Below are 9174 nucleotides of genomic sequence, written 5' to 3'. Positions count from 1 at the left end.
TGCCAGAGGGACTGGTACCTGTCTTGCCTTTTTGGGGGCACATTTAAGAGTCCTCTCAGAATTTCTAGTCAGGCCGATTGTTGAAAGTCTTTCCCAGTATGAAGCCAGTAGGTAAAGACTGGTAGAGGTGGCTATTTTTTCAAATGCATAAAACTCAATAAAAAATTAGAAGGCACTTGAAGAAACAAAGAAAGATGGTCCAATCAATGGAACAAAACAAATCTCTAGAAACCAACCCCAAAGAAACGGAGATCTATAAATTATCTGACCGAGAATTCAAAATACTTCTCTTAAAAAAGCTCAATAATCTACAAAAGAACACATACAAACAACTAAACAAATCAGGGAACAATGCATGATCAAAATGAGAATATCAACAAAGAAATAGAAACTATTAAAAAAAAAGAGCAAGTCTGCAGCTGAGTAATACAAAAAATGAATTGAAAAATTCACTAGAGGGGTTCAATAGCAGACTTGATCAAGGAGAAGAATCAGTGACTTTGAAGAGAAGTCATTTGAAATGAGCAAATCAGAGGAGTAAAAAAAAAAAAAAAGAATGAATAAGTGAAGAAAGCCTAAGGAATTTATGGGACATCATAAGCAGATTGATATCTGCATTATGGGAGTTCCAGAAGGAGAAGAGGGAGATAAAGGGACAGAGATTTTATTTAGAGAAATGATGGCTGAATATTTCCCAAATAGGAGAAAGAAAATGGACATTCAAATTCAAGAAGCTAAAAGGATCAGGGTAGGATGAAACCAAAGAGGTCCACTCCAAGACACATTATAATCAAACTATCAAAGTACTAGGAATAAATTTAAAGAACGAAATACCTGTATCCAGAAAACTACAAAATATTGCTGAAAAAATTAAAGAAAACATAAATAAATGGAAATATACCCCATGTTCATGGATTAGAAGTCTTAATACTTTTAAAATGTTCATGCTACCCAAAGCAATCTATAGACTCAATAAAATCCCTATCAAAACCACAATCACAGTTTTTACAGATATATTTTAAAAAATCCTAAAATTTATATAAAATCTCAAATGGCCTCAAATAGACAAAACAATCCTGAGAAAGAAGAAGAAAACTGAGGCTTCACACTTCCTAAATTCAAATTATATTACAAAGCTACAATAATCAAAACAGTATGATATTGGCATAAAGACAGACGTACAGACCAATGGAATAGAACAGAGAGCCCAGAAATAAATTCTCATGTATATGATCAACTGATCTTCTACATGTGTGCCAAGAATACTCAATAGAGAAAGGATAGTCTCTTCAACAAATGGTATTGGGAAAACTATCTTACACTATATACAAAAATTAACTCAAAATGGATTAAAGACCTAAACATAAGGCCTGAAAAATACAAAATTCCTAGACATAAGCCTAGGAAAATATTGACAATTGGAATGGGCAATGATTTCTTGAATATGATACCAACAACTCAAATAACAAAAGCAAAAATAGACAAATGGGACTACATCAAACTTAAAAACTGCTCTGCAGCAAAGTAAATAATCAACAGAGTGAAAAAGCAATCTACAGAATGGGAGAAAATATTTGAAAATTGTATGTTGGACAAGGGGTTAATAACCAGAATATATAAAGAACTTCTTCAACTCAATAGCAAACAAATAACTCAATTAAAAAAGGAGCAAAGGACTTGAATAGATATTTTACAAAGAAGATATAAAAATGGCCAATAAACACATGAAAAGATGCTCAACATCACTAATTATCAGGGAAATGCAAATAAAAACCACGATGAGGTAATGCCTCATACCTGTTAGAATGGACACTATCAAAAAAAAAAAACAAAGAAAAGAACAAGTATTGGTGAGGATGTGGAGAAATTGGAACCCTGCACACCATTGGTGGGATTGTAAAATTGTGCAATTACTATGAAAAAGAGTATGAAGTTTCATTAAAAACATTAAAAATAGAACTACTATATGATCCAGTAATTCCACTTCTGGGTATATATCCAAAAGAATTGAAAACAAGATCTCAAAGAGATATTTGCACACTCATGTTTGTTGCAGCATTATTCATAATAGCCAAGATGTGGAAGCAACGCAAATGTCCATCGATGAATGAATGGATAAAGAAAATGTGGTACACAGATAAGGTAAATTTTCAGCCTTAAATAAGAAGGAAGTCCTGGGCCGGCCCTGTGGCTTGGTGGTTGGGTGCGCGCGCTGCGATGCTGGTGGCCCGGGTTCGGATCCCGGGTGCGCATCGGGGCACCGCCTCTCCGTTCATCCTGGGGCCGAGTCCCACATGCAGCAGCTGGAAGGATGTGCAGCTACGGCATACAACTATCCACTGGGGCTTTGGGGGGAAAAATAAAATAAATAAAATCTTTAAAAAAAAAAAAAAAAAAAAAAAAAGAAGGAAGTCCTGTCATATGCTACAAGATGGATGAACCTTGAGGACATTATGCTAAGTGAAATAAGCCAATCACAACTTACTGCATGACTCCACTTATGTGAGGTATCTAAAGTAATCAAACTCATAGAAACAAAAGTAGAATTGTGGTTGCCAGGTCCTGGGGGAAGTGGGAAATGATGAGTTGTTGTTCAATGGGTATAGAATTTTGGTCTTCCAAGATGATTAAGTTCTATAGATCTGTTGTACAACAATGTGCATATATTTAACAATACTGTAATGTACACTTAAAAATTGTTGAGGGTAAGTTTATGTTATGTGTTTTTTTTTTAATTAACAAACTTTATTTTTTAGAGAAATTTCAAGTTCACAGCAAAATTGAGTGGAATATACAGAGCTTCCGTATACTCCCCTGTCCCCACACACCACAACCTCCCCCACTATCGACATCCCACATGACAGCGGTACAATCATTACAGTTGATGAATCTACTTTTACACATCATTATCACCCAAAGTCCATAGTTTATATTAGGGTTCACTCTTGGTGCTGTACCCTCTGTGGGTTTTGACAAATATATAATTACATGTATCCACCATTGCAATATCATATAGAATAGTTTCACTGCCTTAAAAAACCTCTGTGCTCTGCCTATTCATTCCTTCCTCTCCACTTAACTCCTGGCAACCATGGTCTCCATAGTTTTGCCTCTTCCAGAATCTCATATAGTTGGAATCCTATAGTACATAGCCTTTTCAGATTGGCTTCTTTCACTTAGTAATAGGCATTTAAGTCTCCTCCATGTCTTTTCATGGATTCATAGCTCATTTCTTTTTAGTACTGAATAATATCCCATTGTCTGGATGTACCACAGCTTACTTATTCACTCACCTACTGAAGGACATCTTGGTTGCTTCCAAGCTTTGGACATTTTGAATAAAGCTGCTATAAACATCCGTGAGCAAGTTTTTGTGGGACATAAGTTTTTAATTCATTTGGGTAAATGTCAAGAAGCACAATTGCTGAGTCATGTGGTGAGACCATGTCCATTTTTCTAAGAAACTGTCAAACTGTCTTCTAAAGCGGCTGTCCCATTTTACACTCCCACCAGCAATGTTTCTGTTACTCTACATCCTCGCCAGCATTTGGTGTTGTCAGTGTTTTGGATTTTCATCATTCCAATAGGTATCAAGTGGTATCTCATTGTTGTTTTAATTTGTAATTCCTTAATAATATATGATTTTGGACATCCTTTCATATGCTTACTTTCCATCTGTGTATCTTCTTTGATGAGACCTTTTGCCCATTTTTTTAATTGGGTTGTTCATTTTCTTATTGTTGATTTGTTTTGTGCTTTTCACTACAATAAAAAAGCAAAACAGAACAAAAACCAATTAAAATAGTTAATACCTGGCACACAGTAAATGCTCAATTTAAAAAAAACCCAATTTTTATTAATTTATAGAACAGGTGGATTATAGATTTTATGTCGAAAAATAAATGGGCAAAAATGTTGAGTAGTATGCTGGAAAAGAAGGTTAATATGGAGGATTTGATGCAATCATTAAATAATGTTGTTTTGATCCATAAATTGATTAGCAGGTCATTTAAACAAAATAGAGAGTACAGAAGCAGTCAAATAAATACAGGCAAATAATATGTTAAAATTTGTTGTTCATGATATCAGGGAAAACTGGATTAGTTCATCAATGGTTTTGGAACAAATGGATATCCCTCAGGAATAAAGTAAAGTTAGATTACTTAGAATAAAATATATCCCTTAAAATAAAATATATTCCAAAAGAATAAAAATTTGAACATAAAAATAAAAATCTGAGGACATTAGAAGATAACATGGAAGAATTTTCTTATAATTGTCACGTGGGGATGACATTCTAAGCATGTCTTCAAGTCCAGAAGTCATTTAAATACAAGACAAATTTCACTATATAAATTTTACAAGAATATTGCATAGCCAGAGAAACTGCCCCAAATAAAATAAAAAGACAAATTACAATCTGAATAAAAATTTTAAAATATTAAACTTATGGCAGTCAAAGGGCTAATTTTTGTTAATATAGAAAATGTCTTTCAAGATAAATATGTAAAAACTGAACAACCCAGTTGGAAAATTGGAGGACTTAGGTAGATATTTGAGAGAAAAGGAAATAGAAATGTTTTTAAAAATTATTCAAAGATGTTTACTCTTCAACAGGTGTTACTGGATCAATTGTATGTCCATATGGAAATAGTGTATTTTGATTCCTATCTCACGTCATACATAAATATCAAATATTAATTGCAGATCTAATAGTGAGAAGTTATAAAATAGTTTTCGGTAGAGGAAGGCATAGAGCATTTTTATGACCTTGGAGTTTTCAAAGATTTTTTAAACAGGACACAAAAAGTACTAACCATTAAAAAAAATGACAAAGAACAAATTGGACCTCATTTCAATTGAGAAAACTGTTCATGAAAAAACACAACTTAGAAGGCAAAAAAACAAGCCAGAGTGAGAGACAATATTTGTAATATTTTGCAATTTATGCATACATCTTTAAAGTATTTGTAGCCAGAAGATATAAAGAACTCCCAGAAATCAAAAAGAATAAAGACATTCAAGTCGAGTTAAAAATGTGCAAATACTTTAAACAGATGCTTCACATTAAAGAATAGCCAGATGGTCAATAAATATATGAAAAGTTCCTCAAGTTTATTAGCCATTAGAAAAGTGAAAATTAAAGACCTTGTCATACCATTACACACCCACCAGAATAGATAAAATGAAAAAGACAGAAAAAACAGTTTCATCAAGGATTTGGAGCACCTGCAACTCTTATATTCTTCTGCTAGGAGTATACATTTGTACAACTGTTTTGGAAAAGTTTGGCAATAACTACACACAACACTATGAATGAACTTTACAAACAACATTAAGTGAAAGAGATCAAACACAAAAGAGTATATATTGTATGATTCTCTTAATATAAAGTGCAATAAACTACGGTGTTAGAAGTCAGACAAGTAATTACTATTGGTAGGGGGACAGTGACTCAGAGTGAGCATGAATAGTGCTTCTGGGCCTCAGGTAATGCTGTGATTTTTGCTCTGGGGGCAGTTACATGGGCGTGTTTAGTTTGTTAATAATTATTGAGCTGTATACTTATGATATGTGCACTTTTAGGAAACGTATTATACTTTAATATTCTGTTAAAAATGATGAGGGAAACTTTGATATATTGAGAATCATGGTATGCAGAGAGTATATGCATTGTTGAAACAAAAAATCTAATCCTCACTTCTAAGGGAATGCAAATTTAAACTACAATATAAAGTTTATATAAAGTTTAAGCTGTCAAGTTGGCCAAGATGAATACTTTGTTGGTAAAGTTTGTGGAAATAGGAATTCTCATAATTGGAGCTGAGAAGATAAATTGGTGTAACTCTTAAGGAGCAAAATTTGGCAATAATGTACATAATTTTTCTCACAGTAATTTCAGTTGTAAGAATTTATACTATTATCCTAAGTTTATACTGGCACATGTAAGCAATGAAATTTACAAAAAGGTATCTATTCAAGCGCTATTTATGATAGAAAAAAATTGAAAACAACTCATACGCCTATTTAAAATGGAATTTTGCAATAAATTATGTGATACTCATACAATATAAGACATTGCAGCTGTTATAAAAAATGAGTTTTATATGAGCTAATATGGAACATTCTTTGGGGTAAATTGTTAAGTAAAACAAAATCCTTACAAACCTAAGCTGATGAATAGTGTGTATATTTTGCTACCATTTGTTTATAAAGCATATATATATATTTGATATCTATATGTATGCTTGTGTGTACATGAACATTCTATATATAGATAGAATATCTCTGGAAATTGGTGCAAGGAACTGGTCACAATATTTACCCTGTAATGAATAACTGGATATCTTAGGGAAATGAGTGGCTGAACATCTTATTTTTTCAGTGTACCCTTTAAATTTTTAAATTTTGTATTTTTTAACTTTGTGTACTGTATTTTCAAAATATAAAGTAAGTACTAAGCAAACAACTAAAAATAGCTCCACAATTGATAAGCTAAATCACAGAACTGATACTGCTGAAAATTAGTGGATTAGAAAAATTAGTATTTGGATTCTCTCAGAATGGAGTGCAAACTGACAAGGAGAAAAAAAGTTTTAGAAAAAGTTAAAAGACATAGAAGCTAGACTTGGAAGTTTCAACATCTGTTTGAAAGGAATGAAGAAAAGGAAAAAATGACCACAGAAATAATAGAAGATAAATTTTATGAGACGAATGAAGCCTGGAGGATTTATCTTGGAAGGGCCCACAAAATGCAGAGTAAAAATAATTAAAGAAGACCTATACCAAAACACACTTTAGTGAAATTTCTAAATGTCAGCATTACAAAAATGTTTCCAAAGAGAAACAAATAGGACACCTAGAAAGGAACAAAATTCAGGTTGATGCCTACAACATTAAATACTAGAAGATAGTGAAGCAAGATCTTCAAAATTTCAAAGGAAATGATTTGAAATCTATAATTCAACATGTAGTCAGAGAATGTGAATATGAATTTAACACAAAGTTACTCAGTTATATGCTATAATTTTGGCATGGTGAAGGGCCTCCCAGCAGGACAGAAGTCTCCCAAATCATAAATCTTTCTATATGGCAAGACAACCAATAACAAACTGAAAAAAAGGGACAAAAATATTTGCAATGCATGTAATAGAAAAATGATTAATATCTATAATATCTCAAGAACTTCGACAAATCAATTAGAAAACGACCAATAATCCAATGGAAAAACAATCAAAGGCATTTCACAGAAAAAGTAATAGAAATGAATACATTAAAAGATGCCTAACCTAATTAGCAATCAGAGAAATGTAAATTAAATCAATAATGGGTATTATTCTTCACTCACTGGATTTGAAAATTTAAAGGGTTGTTCATATACAGTGTGGATGAGGGTGTGGGATAAAGAATTTTTTATATATTTTTTTGGGGAGCAGGTATGATGCTGAATAAATTTTGATAATTGGCATGGCACTAGCTCTGACCAATAATGGATATTGGTCAATGCACCCCACCAGGGCGTACCAGTGGAATATCAGCCCAGTGTAAAGGTAAATTGGTGAAACTTTTTGGAGAGCGATTTGGTACACATTGATACAAAATTTTACTTTTAGGAATTAATCTATCCTATAGAAATACTCACATGTGATACACACACACACACACACACACACACACACATACACACACACACAGAGGAATGTTCCTTCCAGAATTTTTCAATAACAAGACATTATTGGGAAAACTTGTGTCAATAGGAATGGATAAATGAGTCAGGATCCATCTACACTAGGGGGTACTATGCAGGTCTTAGAATAAGGTGAATCAAAGTTTAGAGGAAAGACATTCAAGTTATAATATTATGGAAAAAATATTAAATTGTAAAACAATTTGTTTAGTATAACAATTTAATAATAAGAGGAAAACTGTATACATACACATATCTTTGTAAAGTAAAGAAAAAAGCAAACTGTGACTGTGCTTAAATATTAATTATTTCATTCATTGGTTGATGTTTTCAACAGGTGTTGGTGGAGCAGCTATTTAAGTGTCCAGCACTGTTCTAGGCACTTGGGATACGTTAACAAAACAACCCCTCCCCCCAAAAAAATCCTGATCAGAGAGCTTATTTTCTAGACAGGAAAAAGTGAGTTTGGAAGATTGGTGATTCATTTGTACTTTTTTCCCTATATTCCTCCCTTTATGCTTGATTTTTATTTTTAAATAAGTTTATAGTTATGTATTCCTATTGCACTTAAAAATTAAAACATTTACATAGATGGAAACAATTATCAAATTAATCTTTTGGGGAGAGAAGAGAACTGACAAAAATACTCTAAATGAGTTATAAATTTCCAAAAAAATAGAGACTATCGGTATCTTTGGGGAGAAAAAAAGACAATGAGTGATGACCAGCAGTCTGACAGTGTGGTAATAATAAATTCTAAGTCTCTGTGAGATTTTTTTTGGGGGGCCAGAAATAAAATATTTTGAATAATAACAAATTCCGTTTAAATTACAAAAATCTACGTGTAGACAAATGGGAAATAAAAAGAAAAGAGTTCCAAGATTGCAAAAATCTATTTGTACTTGGAGACTTTATAAAAAATGATTTGGATTTCCAGAGTAATTTTAATTTATTGTTAAATTCCATAAGCAAAATTTTTGAAACTGAAAAGAATATTTTTACACCTATAAGGTAAATTTTTAAAATACATAGGACTACTTTCAAGACAGTTAGAAAAAGATTAATCTCTCAATACATCAAAATAGGCCATTCCAAAGGGAAAAATAAATATGGCAAAATACATTTTTAAAAAGGATCACCAGAGCCAGATCTGATGTCCTAGTGGTTAAAGTTCGGAGCTCTCACTACTTTCGCCACTGGGGTTCGTTTCCCAGTCGCGAAACCACACCACTTGTCTGTCAGTTGTCATGCTGTGGCGGCAGCTCACATAGAAGAACTAGAATGACTTACAACCAGGATACACGACCATGCACTGGGGCTTTAGGGAGGGAAAAACAAAAGAGGAAGATTGGCAACAGATGTTAGCTCAGGGTAAATCTTTCCCTGGAAAAAAAAAAAAAAAAAACGATCACCATCATTAACAAAGGAATGAAAAATAAAGAAATAATAAAATAGTCATTTTTAAAATTATCATACAGTAAAGATCA

Source organism: Ceratotherium simum, chromosome X (genome assembly GCF_057802395.1).
Source record: "Ceratotherium simum simum isolate JZ-2026a chromosome X, ASM5780239v1, whole genome shotgun sequence".
Taxonomy (NCBI): Eukaryota; Metazoa; Chordata; class Mammalia; order Perissodactyla; family Rhinocerotidae; genus Ceratotherium; species Ceratotherium simum.
This window is presented reverse-complemented; position numbering follows the sequence as displayed.